Here is a 21,263-nt window from a genome sequence, read left to right on the forward strand (position 1 = left end):
CGTTTAGACGTGCGGTTTTCATTTTATTATAAAATCAATACTTTTGAATGCACCATTATCTGACGCAGTTTGTAAAGACAAAGACGAGAATTTGTTTATGAACTAGAATTGTATTTTATGTTTTAGATATTACAGTAACTCACATTTTGAGTTTCTTTTCTTCTTTTAGTCATTCCTTCTTTTCAGAGAAGAGAAATTATAAATACTGCTAAAGACTTTTATTTAAGGGGACTCATACACCTTAAAACCCATAAGATGTTCGAATAGGTGACTGTTGCAAGAATTGGGATAACTTATTTATTTTAAAAGTAATTACTACCAACTTTTCACAGCTGACTACATAATATAGCTACTTTCTGAAATAGTAATTAAAAAGTTTGTGTTGCCACAAATATTTTCATAATTTAATCCGCTTTGAGACAACATTTTTCGTCATGTTTCCAACTTGCACGCACAGTTTAAAACATTCTGTTTCATAATTTAATTCCATATATAATATACAGCTTTTATAATATTTGGAAATTACTGTGAACCTAAAATTCTAAAAATTTCATGTTCAATTTTTATTTTATTTTGAGTTGAGTTTATAAAATGTATTTTATTAAAAATTTTGCAATGTTTTCGTCCATAAAATTTTTCAGTGTTAAAATATTCATCAGATTGTTGGTTCAGTTCGAAAATTGTGCCCATATAAAGAATTCAATAAAATTTCAAGTATGTAGCATTAGCCATTTTTAAAATATCATGCGCGCAAAGTGGAAACATGGCGAAATATTTTGTCACAAAGAGGATTAAATTACAAAAATATTTGTGGCAACACAAACTTTCTGGTTACTAGTTTCCAAAGCAGTTATATTATGTAGTCAGCTGTAAAAGGTTGGAAGTGATTGCTTTAAAAATAAATAAAATATCCCAATTCTTGCAACAGTCACATATTCGAAGATCATTAAGGGTTTAAGGTGTATGAGTCCCCTTAATTAGATATGAAATACGAGAATCGTTTAATTAATTCTACGAATCTTAAAAATAATTCCACGTTAGAAAAAATGATTTTTAGTCCAAAGGGATTTGAACTATCCGAAGGACTATTAGTTTCGTTTTGGCATTTTGCGTCGGACGGATAAATGTCGGTTCACTTTTCAAACTGTTGCCATAAAATGTTAGAGTCCTGCATTATATTTGAAGAAATCAAAAAATGAAAATCTGCGTAAATGTATGTATACTTCTCACATTGTCATAAAATAACGGTACATAGAGTCATCGAATTTTGAATAACGTAATCCTCCAACGAATATGAGCATGTGGAAGACCAAATTTGAAATTTGAAATTTGTTTTATGATCGATTTCCTATTTTTTAAAATTTTGACGAATTTTTGATTAACAAACTCAAGGATTTCAAAGCGAGCAATGGCAACGTTGTGCAGAAAAAACATTTTTATCTCCAGCGCGTGAGTCTCTGTATCGGAAATTCTAAAGACATGCTCGTTTTAAAACTATTTTGCGATATTGCTGTTGCACTGGAACTTATGGTTTAAGTGCGAGGAACATGATATTTAATAAAGAAAGGTAACACACAAAATGTTAAAAAACGCCCCTTTAGACGTAATTTAAAATCTGAAACATTTCAGATTTTTTTTTTTTTTTTTTTTTTTTTTTTTTTTTTTTTGAAATTTTCCAATTCTAACCTAAAATTTCTTTGAAAACTTTATAGTTAGTTCAAAGCGTCTCAAGGCATGCGTTCAGAATTTGCTATCGAAAAACACATCTCGCTTGGTGTAAAAAAAAAATATCTCGCTTGTAAATATCAGGAAATTAAAAGCATTTCTTATTTTAATTGTTGTTCGTTTTCAGTCACCGGAGCTCATTTTATTTACAGCTGAGCTCTATGCTCTGGATAAAATTATCATAAAAACTTATTATTAAATTATCTGAAAAACTGAGAATTACCGGAGCCGAGCTGTGCTGACTTCTGCCACAATTTAAATACTGAATGAATAGTTTCCCTCGCAAAATTTCCTTTACATTTTCTTGCACTTCGCTAAAAGCTATATTTAACAAATTTTCATAGCAAAAGATTAAGAAATTATATTAGATAATTCACAAGAATTACGTAGCATGAGCATAAATTAAGATAGGAATATATTTTAGCCCAATGGGCGTTAGCCCAGAAGGGCTATTAATTTCGTTTTGGCATTTTGCGTTGAAACTTTAAAAGTCTGAATCACTCTTCAAATTGTTGTCACCAAATATTATCGTCCTGTAGTATATTTAAAGAAATTAAATAATGAAGAATCTGCATAAGTGTATGTATATTTCTCGCACTGTGATAAAATAATGGTACCTAGAGCCATCAAATTATGAATAACATACTTCTCCAGCCGAATATGGGCATCTAGAAGCCCAAATTTGGAATTTGTTTCATTATGAATTTCATACTTTGTAAAGCATTTATTAGTTTTTGACTAAGAAATTCAACGATTTCAAAGCTAGCAATGGCAACATTAAACGAAAAAAAAAAAAAAAATTATTCAGCGCGCGAGACTGTGTATCAGAAATTCTAAAAATATGCTGTTTTAAAATTATTTAGCGATATTGCTGTTGAATTGAATTTATTGTTTAAGTACGAGTAACATCATATTCAATAAATAAAAGTAACACACAATACGTTATAAAACGCCCCTTTTGAGCGTAACATAAAATCTGAAAGTTTTCTGACTTTTTCCTTTTCTTTTTACTTCCTTGTACGAAGTAAAAAGGAAGTATTGTAATCGCGAAAAGTTTCAGACAGCATATTTCAACGAAAATATCCATTTTCACCGCCTCCGAATGCAATTTAACGATGTTTTTGCGTGATATCTGTACGTAAGGACAGAATAAAAGACTCTTTTCCATCAAAAAAATTATAAAACTGCTTTAAAATGAATTCTGAAGAGAATTTTTCGTGGCGTACGTACGTATCTCGCATAACTCAAAAACGAGTAGCCTCAGAACGTTGAAATATTGTATATAGGACTGCTATAACATGTAGATGTGCACCTCGTATTTTGGTTGCAATCGGCCGCACCAAACGTATATAAATATACTTATATATATATATCCACTCTGTTACCCGGCTGAGTGAACTCAGTTTCTTTACTCTTATATGTTTGTAAATTGTACATTTTTTGCTTTAAAAATAATTGAATGATGTTGTTTTATTTTCCGGTTAAGGATTTTATGCCTTTAGTAAATCTCTGTGCAATATTTTTACAATTATCAGCAATTTTAAGTTGCCGCTAAGCATTTTTTTAATGGCGGCCATTGATGTTTACATTTGAAACAGGAGACTAGTTGATTTGTTGCTAGTCTAGGGAAACTTAGCTTCGCAAGAACAAAGATAACGCGTTCATTTATTATTGCCAATTAAATCATGCTTAATTCTTTCTGGAATTTTTTGAGAAAATAAGCGTTTGAGATTTACTTCGTAATTTTTAATATAGATATTTTGAGTTTTTATGTATTTTTGCCTTCTCGCGAAGTGAGAACTGAATTAATTAAATGATAAATACTCAATCGTCTGTGAAAAACTGTTTCTGTTTTGTTTTGTTTGCTTAATTTCTTCTATGCATCGTTCTAGCTTTATTATAGTACTTGAATAGAACAGTGGCAACGATTAGATAATTCTTTAAATGATATAAATTTTGTGCATTCTGAGTTATAATATGAACGAAATATAATAATACTGTTAAGTAGACCTAGCGACAGAGTTTGGCTATGATAAACAAAGTGAATTTTGAAGAATGCATTTATTCTATTGTGATTTATGCGCTGTCGGCGAAGTAGGTTTAATTCAATCTAATATGTTTAAATGAAATGCAAGAAAAAATGCGTATAATTTAATATTTCCGTACAAGGAAGTCATGTGGTGTACACATCAGATTTATTATTTTATTTATTATTATTATTATTATTACTTCTGTTTTTAAATGAATATTTTAAAAAGCAAAATAGTTTAGAGACATTATGATTCAGTTTTGAGTCTCCACTATGTTAAGAGCCCTGGTCAGTAATTCATTTTCGAAAGAGCGCGAATATAAACGGTATAAATTTACATTCATTACCAGAAGTCAGAGTTTGCGAACGGAATGAAAATTCTCTGCATTAAGTTGCTTGTAACATTCTGATTGCTCAGCCGAAGATTAATTTAAAGCATATGGTGGACTGCATCAGTATGGTTAAAAGCGGTCTAGATACTTGCCATGAAGTTTATGCTCATGGCATTACTCTTATATTTTGCTAATGAAAATTGCGAAGCGTTATGTTTCGTCGTTAATTAAATTGGCTTAATATTACATTAATACAGTACTTAAAATTCTATTGAAATAAAATATTTTTTCTCATTTTTAAACGGCACTGCATCATGAAGAAGGATGTAGCTTCGCCTAAGAAGTTACGCAGTATAATTGCCAATCATTTCCAATGTCTTGCGTTATTATAACTAATTCAAATATAACACTTTGCATTTTGTTATTTAGGAAAACCTAATATTAAAGGCAATCTAATAAATTTAGTACATTTAGAAAATAAATGAAAATTGTTCAGTATCTATCAGAGTATACAGCTGTACTTCTTAAGCTAACATTTCACACATTTATCATTTCTCGAAGTTATTCTTGTATAGCAATTCAAGAACGTTCCTATTAATATTATTGCTTTCTACTGGCTTGTGGATTTTGGAGTGACTCACGATAACACTTGACGAAGAAACAAAACACACTTTATTCGCTAGTATTACACAGGGGAGTTCCAAAGACACGTTTAAAGTCATCGAAAAAAAATTGCTATAAACATCTGAAACAATCAGCAGTACAGCCTTCAGGCCACAACGTTGAAGACAGCTTTTCGGCAAAGCCCTAATGTACAACTCCCGATGCAGTCTGGTCGCTCTGAAGCTATTCTCTGAACCCAAAACAGTATTACTGAACTCAGCATACTATAGATAGTCTGTAGAGTCATTAGGTTAATTAGAAACAGAAAACGTGAAAAATATGCAACCGCCTTCGCCGGGAATCGAACCACGGACCTCTGGAATACCGGCCCAGCGTGCTACCGTTACACCACGAAAGCACGCTAGGTGTTTATGTGAGTATCGTTTGCTTCATTTTATTGTTGCAAACAGCGTAAATTCCTTTTGCTTTTCTTCCTTTAGCTTTGAACTTTATGTGTGGCAACAAGATAATTGATTGATAGAATTGTGTTTGTAACAGCCATGTAGAATGGTTCGCTTATTTTGTATCAATTATTTCGCATCGCTGACATATTATTTATAATTAGTGTAATGAAATAAAAGTGTAGGAATACAGTTCATTTGTTGATTGATTATTGTTTGTGAACCATATTAAGTAAAGAACACTAGGGAAGTGGGAGAAATACCTTATATATTCCCATTCTTAAAGGGCAACTAAGGTTTTAGGGGACCTAGTCGCCAAATCCTGGGTGCGGAGATTCATCATCCACAACCCTTTTAGTTCGGGCGCCACTTGTAGAGTCATTAGGTTAATTGGAAGCAGAAAAGGTGAGAAATATGTAACTGCCTTCGCCGGGAATCGAAACACGGACCTATGTAATACCGGCCCAGCGTGCTACCGTTACACCACGAAGGCACGCTAGGGAAGTGGGAAAAATGCCTTATTATAACTCTTCACGATAAACTGCTACTACGCGTACAGGCAGGGTATTTATAGCTTTTGACCTGCCTCCGATAACATTCTTGGGAAGACCAGTAAGAATTCGTTCTAGAATGTTCTCGCTCCGTCTATAGCATATCGCAAATTTTGTTGCCAAATGGGCAATCTGGAAATTCTACGTTTCTCTGCCACATTCTGGCAAGCCTAAACACGCTTTGCGGGGAAGCTGTTTTGCCGCAGCTGGGCATTTCGCAGTATCATTATTTCTATTTAAAAAAAAAAGCATTTTCTTTCTATTTCGTTCCTTTTCTTGGAAGATATATGTCAGATAGCAACAGTATTTTATTAAATAAGAAGGTTATTCCAATAAAAAGAATGTAAGTTTCTGCTTGTCATAAATAGTGATTTTTAAAGCTAAATATTTAACTTAAAATGGAAATTCCAAATATTTGTTCCAAAAATTTTGGTACTTTAAAGCGTCTGATGAGCATTTATAATTAAAGACCTGCGAGCCAATTTCTATGAATTATTTGCTATTTCAGTTCATTGTTTCCAAGTATTAAGTTTAATTAAAAAAAAAACTACGTTGGGCTTCATTTACTGAGATATTTCCCGACACGTTACGCTATTCCGAGAACATCATTAGTTCCTTTATTAAATCACCTGACGATTATTCCCGGCAAAATTCTATTCCAAATAGTATTTTCGCATGAACTCAGTATTGCGTGCCAATTTTCAAACAAATGAAGCTTAATAAGTGAACTTCTGATCCGAATTTCCGCCGCGAAACAGGAGTGTTTAAGTAATTTACTCGGCTTTTACATTAATTGCAACATAACCGAGCCATTTTCCAGTCTTCTCTGAAACCCTCGAACCTGGCGCTATTTCTCTTGACGTTTACAACTCGTTTCAAGAGATATATAGTCTCGCGCCCAATACTTTCGGAAATTAAGTCTTCTAGAGACAAGCTGCAAGGGTGGTATCAGTGTGGAAATTACTATTTAATTTATGGCAACTTGAACCGTGAAATAGCATTGGAGACGAAGCTATAAATCTTTCCCAATTTTAACACGACACTTTCCTCCTCGTAATGGACCGACGAAGGGGGGGGCGATATTATCACAGATGTTTGTAATTCAATGTAAGTTTTGTTTCGTCATTAGGCAGATATATTCATAAAAGTGTCATAAAAATATGATTCCTAATTACACGCAACTTTATACATAAGTAAAACAAAATAATCAACGTATTTTACTCGTAGAGGTGTTTCTTATTCGCAACTCGTTTTACAATGATAATAAACTTGAAAATAATTACCACGAGATATAAGTTGTATTCAGGCTCGCATTTACCATGAGGCGAATTGGCGCAATTTGGGGCTCACTTTGTACAGGAACACATTCGAAAACCATTGCAGAAACAACAACAGAAAAAAAAAAAAAAAAAAAAAAATCTGAAATGTTTCAGATTTTAAATTACGTCCAAAGGGGCGTTTTTTAACATTTTGTGTGTTACCTTTCTTTATTAAATATCATGTTCCTCGCACTTAAACCATAAGATCCAGTGCAACAGCAATATCGCAAAATAGTTTTAAAACGAGCGTATCTTTAGAATTTCCGATACAGAGACTCACGCGCTGGAGATAAAAATGTTTTTTTCTGCACAACGTTGCCATTGCTCGCTTTGAAATCCTTGAGTTTGTTAATAAAAAATTCGTCAAAGTTTTAAAAAATAGGAAATCGATCATAAAACAAATTTCAAATTTCAAATTTGGTCTTCCACATGCTCATATTCGTTGGAGGATTACGTTATTCAAAATTCGATGACTCTATGTACCGTTGTTTTATCACAATACGAGAAATATACATACATTTATGCAGATTTTTCATTATTTAATTTCTTCAAATATAATGCAGGACTCTAACATTTTGTGGCAACAGTTTGAAAAGTGAACCGACATTTATGAGTCCGACGCAAAATGCCAAAACGAAACTAATAGTCCTTCGGGATTCAAATCCCTTTGGACTAAAAAAAATTGTTGCAAAATAATAGTCTCAACCTCAAAAGGGGTTTGTGGGATATTAGTGCTGAAAGGGTATTTTGCGTTGAATCACTATATAAACGCCGTATTAATTTTAACAAACTCAACGATTTTAAAGCGAGCAGTGCCGACACTGTACGGACTCAAACACTTTATCACCAGCGGGCGGGAGTGTTTATCGGAAGCTCTAAATATATGCTCTTTTTAAATATTTTGTTCTTGAATCAAATTTTATGTGGCCTAAGCGACAAGAATGTGATAATGAAAATCGCAATAACAACCTTGTATTTGGCGTACATATATTAAAACACTCAACCCATTTCGAAGGCAGCTGAAGGTCCTTCCTCATCAGGAGAACGAAATTACTAGAAAGAGGAGAAAAGAAAAAAAATAAAGCATCGGCAGGATCGAAATCGATTGAGTGTTTTAATATATGTACGCTAAATACAAGGTTTTATTGCGATTTTCATTGTCACATTGGCGTGTTTCTCTTCTTCTCTTCTATTGAAGAATGTGATATTTAATAAAAAAAAAAAATCTGATGTGTGCACCACATGACTTCCTTGTACGGAATATTAAATTATACGCATTTTTTCTTGCATTTCATTTAAAATTATTGGATTGAATTAAATCTACTTCGCCGACAGCGCATAAACCATAATAGAATAAATGCATTCTTTAAAATTCACTCTATTTGTTTACCATAGCGACACTCTGGCGCTAGGTTCACTTAACAGAATTATATTACGTTCATATTATAACTCAGAATGCACAAAATTTATATCATTTAAAGAATAGAATTATCTAATCGTTGCCACATGTTCTATTCAAATATTATAACAAAGCTAGAACGATGTATAAAAGAAATTAAGTAAACAAAACAAAAAGACACAGTTTTTCACAGACGATTGAGTATTTCTCATTCAATTAATTCAGTTCTCACTTCGCGACAAGGCAAAAATGCATAAAAACTCAAAATATATGTATTAAAAATTACGAAGTAAATTTTAGACACTTATTCCTCGAAAAAATTCCAGAAAGGATTAAGCATGATTTAATTCGCAATAATAAATGAAGGCGTTATCTTTGTTGTTGCGAAGCTAAGTTTCTCTAGATTCGCAACAAATCCACTATTCCGTTGTTTTAAATGTAAACAAGCAATGGCCGCCATCAAAAAAATTATTAGGCTTAGCGGCACTTAAACAACTTTAAAATTGTCGATAATTCTAAAAATATTGCATACAGATTTACTAAAGTCATAAAAACCTTAACCGGAAGATAAGAACAGCATCATTCAATCGTTTTTAAAGCAAGAAATGTACAATTTACAAACATATAAGAGTAAAGAAACTGAGATTACTGATCCGGATAACAGAGTGGATATATATATATAAATATATTTATATACGTTTGGTGTGGCCGATTGCAACCAAAATACGAGGTGAACATCTACATGTTATAGCAGTCCCTATATACAAAATTTCAACGTTCTGAGGCTACTCGGTTTTGGATTATGTGAGATACGTACGTACGTACATACATACGTTCGTATAAACGCCACGAAAAATTCTCTTCAGAATTCATTTTAAAGCAGTTTTATAATTTTTTTGGAGGAAAAGAGTCTTTTATTCATTCCTTAAGTACAGATATTACGCAAAAACATCGTTAAATTGCATTCGATAGCGGTCAAAATGGATATTTTTGTTGAAATATGCTGCCTGAAACTTTTCGCGATTACACTACTTCCTTTTTACTTCGTACAAGGAAGTAAAAATTAAACACACAAAATATTAATATTAATAGAAAGACAAATAAAGTTTTGTAAAGCCATCTTAGTAAGAAAACGGAACGTTGATACGATGAACTGAGAAAACACGATGAAAAAACGACACTAATACGATGGAGAAAAAAAAAATAAAACCAAAAAGTACGACAACACTTAATGTTGTATCGATAATCGGAAACCTATATTGTTCTGCTGCTTTTAAAATTTTTGCTATTTTGCTGTTTAATTTTTTATGTGCGTATGTGCGAAGAAAACTACACGTAATAATAAAGCTAAAGAGAGAAAAAAAAAAAAAAAAAAAAAAAATTAGCAGGAGTGAATGTAATAGCAGACTGCTTGAGTGCGAGCTAAGCGAGAACGAAAAAAAACTTTACAATCCTTTTGTGCAACCTTTAAAATCTAAAACCTTTCAGATTTTGTTTTAAATGATTAAATTCTTAATTCTTTGGGATAAAAATTACGATTCTAATGCACGGCCGTAACCGATCGAAAATTTACAGAGTTTACAAACATTACTCTGATTCTTGTTATTTCTCCGATAATCGTTATTCAGCGTGCTATTTTAACCTTAGTCATTTGTTTTAGCCAACTAAAACTTGTATCTCTTCTAAATCCGCAGTTTTTTTAGCTTAAACGCAATTACCAGTTTAATTATTTACATGATTATTATGGATTTAGTTAATGCTTAATTTTATATATGTTAATACACACTATGGTACCACGAAAAAATCTATTGAGAGTTGGTTGAAAAAAAAAAAAAAACAACAACAGCTTAATAGTCAAAACGACTGTATATATATATGATGTACCAGCTTTTGTCAGGAATAAAAAGATTGTTGAAGAATCATCAATGTAGTCGTAACTTAAATTATCAGACGATAGTTTTAAAAAACAGGATCCATTTATTATATTTCAAGAGAAAATAGCAATTACAAAAATCTGATCTCCGGTGTAAATAAAAAAGAACTACTAAAAACATTTTGTTTGAAGTTTACTGCATCGTGACATTTAAGAAAAATCCCCGATATTCCTTTTGCGAGTCGTTTCATAGCCTCTGGAAAGGCGGAGCTTCCAAGAAATGACGTCAGCCTCGTCAGCCAATCCAGTTCGCTTAAAATACTTCCAGAACATTCTATAATTGTACGTGTAGAAAAGGCGGGAAAAACAACTTGTCTACGGGGCTGTGAATTTAATTCCACGTACTTTCAAATAAGAGAACTTCGCCATTAAAAATGAAAAGAACGTACTGTTAATTTTAAGCGTATGCTTGATTATGGAATTTTATTATTACATATATATATATATATATATTTGTCTTATACTGGTCTAAAAATGAAGAAACTAATAAGAAGTTTTCCTTAACCCAGTTTTGTCTCCTTGCAAATAGAGATCCTGCCATACCCTTCACTCACAACATTCAAACAAGAAATTGCTGCCTGTTACAGATTCTTTTATTGGACAATGTATCCACTCCCCGCTCCTACCATTTTCACAAGAGGGAGGAGGATTAAGAACTTAATATCCTGGAAGCTGCTGCTGTCTCTCATGGTTATCCTGCTTCCATAATCGAGAGCTTGTAAAAATGTTTTTAGACTCAAACCTTTCTACTTTTAGTCTTAAATTAACGATGTTTTACTCCCTAAATTTTATTTAATTTTCAGCCAATTTCTTTCTAAAAGTTTTGTAACAATATGGCCTTTCGGTTTCCTTCAATCCTAAAAATGAAATCTAATTCTTGGTTCTAAAAAACAGAATATCTGATCTTCATTAATAGGACATGACTGAAACTCCTCGTGAATACAATTTAGCGTTGATAGGACAAATCTAAGTAGCTTCAAAATTCAAGGCAAATGAATATATCCTTCACATATAATAGAAAGAATGGAAATAGCCTATCACAAAATTTCATTGTTAATATAAAATGCATATCTTTTTGAGTCTAAAATTCTTGTTTTTCGAGTGTAAATGTCGTCCCTGAGTTTGGGTTTCTTGTTGAGCCGCCAAGCTTATGACCATGGTTACGCCAAGTTTACGACCGCCCTCCTCTCTTTATAGTTTACGATCATGGTGATTAGTCAGGCAAACTTTGGTATTCTACCTCAGGATGTTTATTTAAAAATTATTTGAAGGACACTATATATTATATAGACTGCAATTAAACTAATTAGTATTCAGCTGTGTTAACTCTTGACATTTTTGCCCTGTATTATTTTTATAGACATTAAATAATAAAAAAATCTACATAAATGTATGTGTTTATCACATTGAGAAAAAACGAAGGTACCCAGAGCTTATTAAATTTTGAATGACGTAGTCCTACACCAGACCATGGGCCCCTGGAAGTCCGAATTTTGAATTTGTTGTATTATCTATTTTATATTTTGTAAAGCTTTTACGAATTGTTGATTAACTGCCTCAACAATTTAAAGGCGAGCAGTAGCAACACTGTACGAAAAAAATATTTTTATCTCTGAGCCCGCGAGACTGTCTATCCAAAATTCTATAGATGTGCTGTTTTTAAATATGTTCTGATTTTACTTTTGAGTCGCAATTTAAACGGCGTAAGCGCCAGGATCGTCATATTTAATAAATAATATAAGCACACGAAGCATTAATAATAAAAAAACAGATTGGTGTATTTAATTATGGCAAAGCACACTAGGGCTATCTGCCTAACGGGAGGGATGCCTTCGTGGAGGACTTTCTAAGGGAAACTGGCTCGTATACACGTTACACATGGGTAAAACCACGAAAACACCCATGCAGCCAGCCCGTTCGTGGGATTCGAACCTTGGACCGAACTACCAGTGTTCAGTGACTTTACCGCTCGGCCGCTGGTGGGCCCATAAAAAGACAGAAAAAAAATTGTAAAGACATCTTAGAAAGAAAACTGAACAATAATATGACGAACTGAGCAAATACTGAGCAATAAACAGAAAAATGTATGCCAACATTTAACGCTGCATCTGGCATTCTAAATGTTAACTGCTACGCTGCTTTTAACAATTTTGTAATTTTGCTGTTGAATTGAATATGGCGTAAGTGCCAAGAAAATGATGCTTAATAATAAAGTTTAACGGGAAAAAAGGGGGTTAGTAGGAGTGAGTGGAACAGCAGAGTGATAGACTGTGAACTCAGCGAGAGCGTAAAATACCTTTACAAACTCTTTTAGGCGACTATTAAATCTGAAACCTTTCAACCTTTCTTTTTTTTTTTTTTAAATGAAGTAATTTTCCCCTTTTTCTCTTCCTTTCATTTTCTTAACAGTTTATAAAGAACTTGAGAGCTTAGAAACTCGAAAATATTTTAGGGTTCGATTCCAAATAAATTCAGGACTTACTATTGTTTTAATTATTGAAACAATCCATCACGATGGAAATATTTTTAACTGAAACTTAAAACAATCAAAAATTTAATTTCGGTATGACCAATTACACACATTTTATTAACACGACTGAAACAAATAATTTCACATCTTAAACCTATAATCTGATACATCAAATATCCAAATGAATGATTACATCTTTAAGGATCATCGAATCATTTTTAACGCAAAGTGAGATTACCACAACATGAAGGAAATGTAAACACTAAGGAAATGATCTCGAAAAATTGAATAATTATTGCTTCTGAGGCGTCGAATGCTTTTTCGTTCCATTAAACATCTTTTACAGGCAAGAATACTCCATGATATTAAGCTAAATTGTTCTTTAATATGCTGACATCAAGTTTGTATCAGTGTTTTGGTCTTCTAGACATTAGACACGCTATCAAAGAAGAAGACCCTTTGCGTGTTAAGGGAATAAAAGATAAAGGAATGAATAAGGGTATTTTCTTAACGACAATTTACTTTAACAAGCTCTTTTCCCGTCGGTATGAATGGCGAATTCCCATTTCCATTGAGAATCTATCCTAGAGTCAATATCTCCTGTCCTCAGATGGCGTTTGTGTGTCGTCGTCCTCTTTCATCATGTTAACGAAACGGAAAGAAAATCTTCGTTTTAGGGATAGTTCTAGAAAACAAGGAATATAATGAAAAAGGCGACATGCCATTCATCTTTTCCACTTTTGTAGTGAAAGAGAGAATGTCTGAGTTTGTTTTTGATGAAGGCTAAAGAAGGAACAATAATCGATCATCTATCCACTCGGATAGCAACACAATTGGTTTTCGTGCTTTCATTTTTATCTTTCTCCTAGTTTATCTTTTGTAGAAATGTTTGAACTTATGTTTGGAGATATAAGAGTAATTATTGTACATAGTTTCTTTGACTTCGTGCACACAGATAAAGAGCTATATGCGATTTTATGTGCGCCTTTCAAAAGATAAATGTTATAAAGTCCTTAAGTTTGGTGTTTACCGAATGGGACGTAATAGTAGAATATGACTGCCCAATTCATTGTCCTCTATGTATGCCTCTGCACATTCAAGAACAATAGAATATGTTGTGCATACATTAGGTTAGAATAGAATATGTTGTATATACATTAGGTTAAAATAGAATATGTTGTACATACATTAGGTTAGAATAGAATATGTTGTATATACATTAGGTTAAAATAGAATATGTTGTACATACATTAGGTTAGAATAGAATATGTTGTACATACATTAGGTTAAAATAGAATATGTTGTACATACATTAGGTTATTTTGTTCATCTATGTATGCCTCTGCACATTCAAGAACAATAGAATATGTTGTACATACATTAGGTAAAAATGGAATATGTTGTACATACATTAGGTAAAAATGGAATATGTTGTACATACATTAGGTTATTTTGTTCATCTATGTATGCCTCTGCACATTCAAGAACAATAGAATATGTTGTACATACATTAGGTTAAAATAGAATATGTTGTACATACATTAGGTTAAAATAGAATATGTTGTACATACATTAGGTTAAAATAGAATATGTTGTACATACATTAGGTTAGAATAGAATATGTTGTACATACATTAAGTTAGAATAGAATATGTTGTACATACATTAGGTTAAAATAGAATATGTTGTACATACATTAGGTTATTTTGTTCATCTATGTATGCCTCTGCACATTCAAGAACAATAGAATATGTTGTACATACATTAGGTTAAAATAGAATATGTTGTACATACATTAGGTTAAAATAGAATATGTTGTACATACATTAGGTTAAAATAGAATATGTTGTACATACATTAGGTTAGAATAGAATATGTTGTACATACATTAAGTTAAAATAGAATATGTTATACATACATTAGGTTAGAATAGAATATGTTGTACATACATTAAGTTAAAATAGAATATGTTGTACATACATTAGGTTATTTTGTTCATCTATGTATGCCTCTGCACATTCAAGAACAATAGAATATGTTTTACATACATTAGGTTAAAATAGAATATGTTGTACATACATTAGGTTAGAATAGAATATGTTGTACATACATTAGGTTAGAATAGAATATGTTGTACATACATTAGGTTAGAATAGAATATGTTATACATACATTAGGTTATTTTGTTCTTGGAGACATGAAAAATTAGCAATGCCTTCTCCGGGGCTCGAACCAGGACCTTTCGAATACGCGCCGAGTGTGCTAAGCGTTACACCACGAAGGCATGCTGAAAGGAGGGGAAAATACCTTATAACTTTATACATAATTTATATGTAACCATTATGATTTACATATATCATCGACGATATGTGTAAGAATGTTTCGTGCACTGTGAAAAAACAACGGTACCTAGAGACATCAAAGTTTGAATAATATATTACCACTCAAATACATGCATCTGGAAGTCCAGATTTGGAATTTTGTATGTCATCTTTCATATTTTCTAAAACTTAAAGCATTTTTGATTAATAAACTCAACGATTTCAAAGTGTTCCGTTAACATTAACATCACGTGTATCTTCCAAGCACGGATATTTTATGCGGAAGCTTTCTTTTTTTCTTGCGATATTACTGTTGAATTGAATTTTACGGTTTAAGTGCGAAGAACATGATATTTGTTTTTAAAAAAGGTAACACACAAATCATTAGAAAAGCTTCCCTTTAGGCGTAATATAAAATATGAAAGACTTCAGATTTTATTTTATTTATTTATTTATTTTTATTATCAATAACTCATAAGGTATGACATGCACTTTTGGTCTCTGGCGGCGGCTTTTCGCATTAATGTTTTTCTTTAAAAATCGAAGTCCGATGGTCCACTAGGTGTGCTCATCAAATTTGGTTATATTTGGCCCAATACTTTATCCGCTAGAGGGCAGTAAATGCCCCACATTATTTTGTAACGACCCTGCATATTGCTCTAAATAACAAGTTCGTGAAACATATCCTAAGTTTTAATATCACAAAAGAATATTTTGCTTCGCATTTTACGCTGGAATGCACCTGACATTTTACCGTAAACTTCAATAGATTGCAGCTCAAAAAAAAAAAAAAAAAAAAAAAAATGCGTGAAGAAACTTTATTTTGCATGGCCAATTGAACCGGTTCCAAATTGCTTCTCTACGTCTTTTCTTTCGAAAATCTGGCACCGCCATTATAATGCATTTTTAAGTGCATAATGGATATTTGATATTTGTTTTATTGTACAGAATTGCTGCCAGGGAATGGAAGATCAATATTTTTGCAACCCTGCTGCGCAAATCTAATTGCAAACGAAGTAGAAAAATCTAGCACTTTCCCCTATTACATTTCGAGCCTAACTAAACAGATTTACTCTGGAGTTGAATGTCTCATTCCAAAGGTGACCGAAAACACAAAACATGCTTCTGGCGCTCGAAGATGGGTAAATTAATTAGCAAACTTTTTCCCTCTCTGGTGCCAAGAAACTACGAATTTAAAAAGCATTCAAGATCGTTAGAGGTAAGAAATGAAATCTTACTTGATGAGGAAGAAAAATATGGACTGGAAACGTAATGGCATTAAGAGATTTAAAAAGCGTGCTAAAAGCTTCATCTCGGTTCCATCTACGACGCATTAAGTGAGGACGATAAAATTATCAAGATTATGCTCACTTGGTGGTCTGTTGTATTACTATGTAAGTTTCTTCGCGACTTAAGGGAACTTAGGCATATTGCGAATACGTTTTTCCATAGAGATCTGCAGAGATTTAAGTCAGAAACTTAACTACAAATTAAAGTAAATATAATTTGTTGCTGTATACGTAAAGGGAAATAGTGAATAATATTGTCACGAATTCTGTATCTAAGTACATAATTATAGTGAAATTATATGTAAAATTGTACTACTTTTTTGTATAATTTAACATGAAAATCTAAAGATTAGACTTTTGACGGAAAAGTAAAAATACAGAGGCAAGCCTTTTTAACACTGAGTACATGGCTATCTCTCTAGATTGGCGAGATTTCGCTAAGCTGGCGAAGGTTTTTGGCGACTAGTTTAGTCCCCAAACGTGCCGATCATTTGACGTTATTTGGATACGGTCCCTGTACCGCCGTAATATGTATTTTAATTGAATAACTGTAATTGATTCCATATGTAGCTGTAACCGTATCCGGACCTTCCAGTAATTTCGAGAAGTACTAAAGATTTCTCGTCGGCCAGTTGAAAACTATCTAAGACCGGAGAGATCATCTATACTGTTTTGTTAGTTCAGAACTTTATTCGGAGAATTGAGATATCCGTGTTAACTTATCTCTCTTTCGATTCGTTTTGCTTTCCGTTGTGTTTAATGTTTTTAGTAATTTGAAGAGTAATTACTGATTTCACTCTGTAATACTGTGAAGAGTTGTACGAGTATTTCTGTGGAAAGTTCCAGAACTGTAAAGTGTTTCTTTTGGTAAAGTAAATTTTATCAAGATATCATGGGTTCTACGTGAATTCAATATACTATAACGAAGCCGTATGTGCACAACAATATATTAAACTTCCTTTTTATTTATTTCAAATAAGATGGACGACTCTTATATCGACTCATATTCGGAGTCGATAGACTCATATTCGGTGTAGAGCTAAATATGCAGTTATGGTTGAAATACGGGAGAATGCATACTAGAATGAATGATCGTGAAGCCTTGAGAATGGAAAAAAAAATCTTTTAATGCAGAGTTGATAAGCGTCTGTTATGGGAAAGTATAGAAAACGACTGGTTTGAACATCAGTAAAAGTCTTCAAATGAAAAACTCTCATTTTAATGTTATTTAGAGTAGTCTGTGTAACTTTAGACATCAACTTCTGGATTCTTAAACAGAAAATTCCGTTTCGCGATGCACAAAAAGTACAGTCGCAATTATACTTCTAAAAGTAAATGCAGTTTTCGGAAGCTTAATGTATAAGTTTAAAAAATAAAGCATAAAATATTTTCTCCCTTCTTTCTTCCTGCCCTCGCTTAGAGTCCCGCCGAGGGTATTGCACATTTTTCACCTCTCCAGAAGAAAAAGAAAAGAAAAAGCTAATGACTCTGCAGTGGCACCCGAACTAGAAGGTAGTGGAAGATAATTCGTCATCACCAGGATTTGGCGATTAGACCCCGTAATCCCCAGACGCCTTTTAAAATGGAGAGTATATAAGGCATTTTCTGCCTCCTTTCCGTTTGCCTTCGTGGTGTAATTGGAAGCATATTCGACGCGTATTCGAGAGGTCCATTGTTCGAGTCCCAGCGAGGGCATTGCACATTTTCTACCTTTCCTGATTCGATAAGCCCACCAGCGGCCGAGCGGTAAAGATGCTGAACACTGGTAGTTCGAATCCCGCGAACGGGCTGGCTGCATAGGCATTTTCGTGGTTTCTCGCATGTGTAACATGTATACGAGCCAGTTCCCCCTAAAAAGTCCTCCACTAAGGCATCCCTCCCTTAAGGCAGATAGCCCTCGAGTGCTTTGTCGTAATCCAATAAACCAAACCAAGCCAAACCTGATTCAATAAAACCTAATGACTCTACTAAATTAATTATTATTATTATTATTATTATTTCATCAAAACTAACGGTTAAAACGTATTTGTATGTATTAAAACGGCCAGTTGTTCAAAAGCATCAGAATGGTAATTAACAGAAGTAAGAAAATTGATGGATTTTTTTTATTAAATCTGAAATGTAAGTTTTAATTTGTTAAATTTACTTGCATGGTATTTTTCTTCTAGTATGTATTCCTTTCTAAAGCCCAGAATAATATTTTTTCTAACCTTTTTAACTCTTCAATATTGTTTATTTTCTAAAATTTATATTCTAAGACATTATTTGAAGTGTGTTTAATGAAATTGTGGTGTGCTTATGACTTACTCATAGCCTGTGTACTCACAATCATGGGCCCACTAGCGGCGGCCGAGTGGTAAAGTCACTGAACACTGGTAGTTCTGTCCAAGGGTTCGATTATCGGGAACGGGCTGGCTGCATGGACCAAATGTGTAACGTGTATACGAGTCTGTTTCCCTTAGAACGTCTCCCACGAAAGCATTCCTGTCCTTAAGCAGATAACCCTCGAGGATTTGCCATAATCACATAAACCAAACAGAAACGTAATCTTGGTGTACTTCAGTAACTTAAATCTGCTACTGAAAACACACGTTATCGTAAAGTTTTAATCTCAGAAAAAGGGAGAAATTTCACAAATTATCCAGTTTAGACTAAATCGAAACTCCTGATTCCAACAAAGGGGCCAAATGTTCTACTGCCTTACATCACTTTTTCTGTCCCTGCTATTGTTAAAGATCATGTTCGCAACAAAACTGGTGTTCTGTTCATTTTTTCTCGAATACACAGATAACTCTCTTGTAAAGACATTAATATTGCTTCCCTTAAAATGCAGTTCTAAGGAAATAAATTGTGCAACGTTTTGATTTCAAAGTATCTACTTAAAAGTACCCAATAAGATAACTCATATTTTCACACAGTTGTTAGAAAACAATTCCCCCCTTCTGTATTTCTAGTGTAGATTTCCTAAGGTTTCGAATCTATTCATCATGCAGACTTGAAAGGCAGCCGACATTTTCTTCGAAAGGTTTTCGTAAAGCCTTCTTGGAACCGAAGAAATATTTATAACGAAAAGTAAATATCAATTTTCATATGGAATACATAAATCGGAAGCAGGTTATATATGTAATTCTTTTTGAATATTTTAGCTTCAAGTCAAATAAGTATATTCAGCAAATTTCTATTCATGAAGAAATTGGGAAATATGAATAAATATTCAATTTTAATGTGCATTGCAGTGTTCAGTCGTTTATTAAACTTAAAAACTCCAGGCCTGTTGTTACACAAAGAGAGTTTATTCAAATCTTATCCATTTTCTATCACAAAATGAATTCTTATATGCTAACATAAATATAAAAAAAATTCATTTATTCTTAAATATAGTTTTATTTAAATTTATTTGCATTTTAATATAATGAAAACAAAATTAAAGTAGCAAGCAAGTATACATTGCAGTATACATTGCAGAAAAGTAACACTTTTTTTATATATATATATGCCAATAAACTACAAACAAAAAATAACAGTGACTAAATAATTATATAAACGAAACAGCGGTTGATTCATAATTAGCCATTTAAATATTTTTTAATTCCAGGTGCCTAGGCAAATATTTCTTGGATTGTATTTTCAATTTTTGCTTTAGCCAAAATATCCTTCTCTCTGTTCATCAATAGCAATGACTCCAAATTCGCTTACTTTATAGTTCTCCTTAATATACTTTTTACAGTTTTAATTTTGAAAAAGCTCTTTCGCATTCAGCTTGCGTTACAGACAGGGTGAGTACAATCTTAATAAGCAAACAAGACATTAGCGTACGCATTACTAAATAAAATATATTTCAAGAATAATTTATACGCATTACTACATAAAATATATTTCAAGAATAATTTATACGCATTACTACATAAAATATATTTCAAGAATAATTTATACGCATTACTACATAAAATATATTTCAAGAATAATTTATACGTATTACTACATAAAATATATTTAAAGAATAATTTATACGCATTACTACATAAAATGTATTTCAAGATTAATTTATGTACAAACAAGACGCAGTTTTTTCAGAAATTACATTTAGCTTTGGATTGAATTCTCATTAATAAATAGAACACCCTCTCTTTCCGACTCGGTATCAGATTCAAAATAGTGATTTTAAAATGAATTTTTTAGTACTTCCCATTTAATTGCTGGGCCCTGATATTCATCTTTATGATTATCAATTCTTACATCTGCATAGTGCCCTAATAATATGGATAAATAGTCGAAAGAGTTCGGCGGCAATGGCTTCGAAAAAATTTTGGGATCGTGAAGTGATATGTCATTATACAACTTCCTATGCTCTATAAACATACTTTTCCATCGATGAAATTGTGTTATCCATTACAAAATTAAAGACAGAAACTTCGAATCATTTGATAGGGCAATAGAAATTGTAGACGATTCTTCGTTCATTTGTTTCTATTTTTGGCATCTTCTAGCAGGCAGGTCTTCTATAAATATATCACAATCAATCCAACCTTTCTAGTTTATTATTGCAACTAGTTGCAAACGATTTTGATGCGTTAAATATTAAATCGAAGTTTCTAAAAATAGCTTTTAAAGAGCTTGTAGCCTTCCTAACTATATTATATGCTAGGATGTAATCTAATGCTTTAGTCTGCAAAGGTTCTTTTACTGGTTCAGTATACTGAAATATTTTCAAATATATGCGAGCAGACTAAATTATTCTAAAAGTTGATATTTTATACAGCATAGATTTTGCCTTTTGTCTTATCTGTGCATTTTGTATATCATTGGAAGATTACTTTTGAGTGCAAGTATT

At 32.5% G+C, this 21,263-nt stretch overlaps 1 protein-coding gene across 2 annotated transcripts in view; it reads left to right on the forward strand.

Moving 5' to 3' along the window:
- Positions 1-21,263, forward strand: part of LOC118182638 (hemicentin-2-like) — a 941,057-nt gene that overhangs the window by 521,613 nt on the left and 398,181 nt on the right. The window lies entirely within an intron of this gene.

This window comes from Stegodyphus dumicola, chromosome 5, assembly GCF_044657685.1.
Source record: "Stegodyphus dumicola isolate Sdum_Otavi_A_Nest chromosome 5, ASM4465768v1".
Lineage (NCBI taxonomy): Eukaryota > Metazoa > Arthropoda > Arachnida > Araneae > Eresidae > Stegodyphus > Stegodyphus dumicola.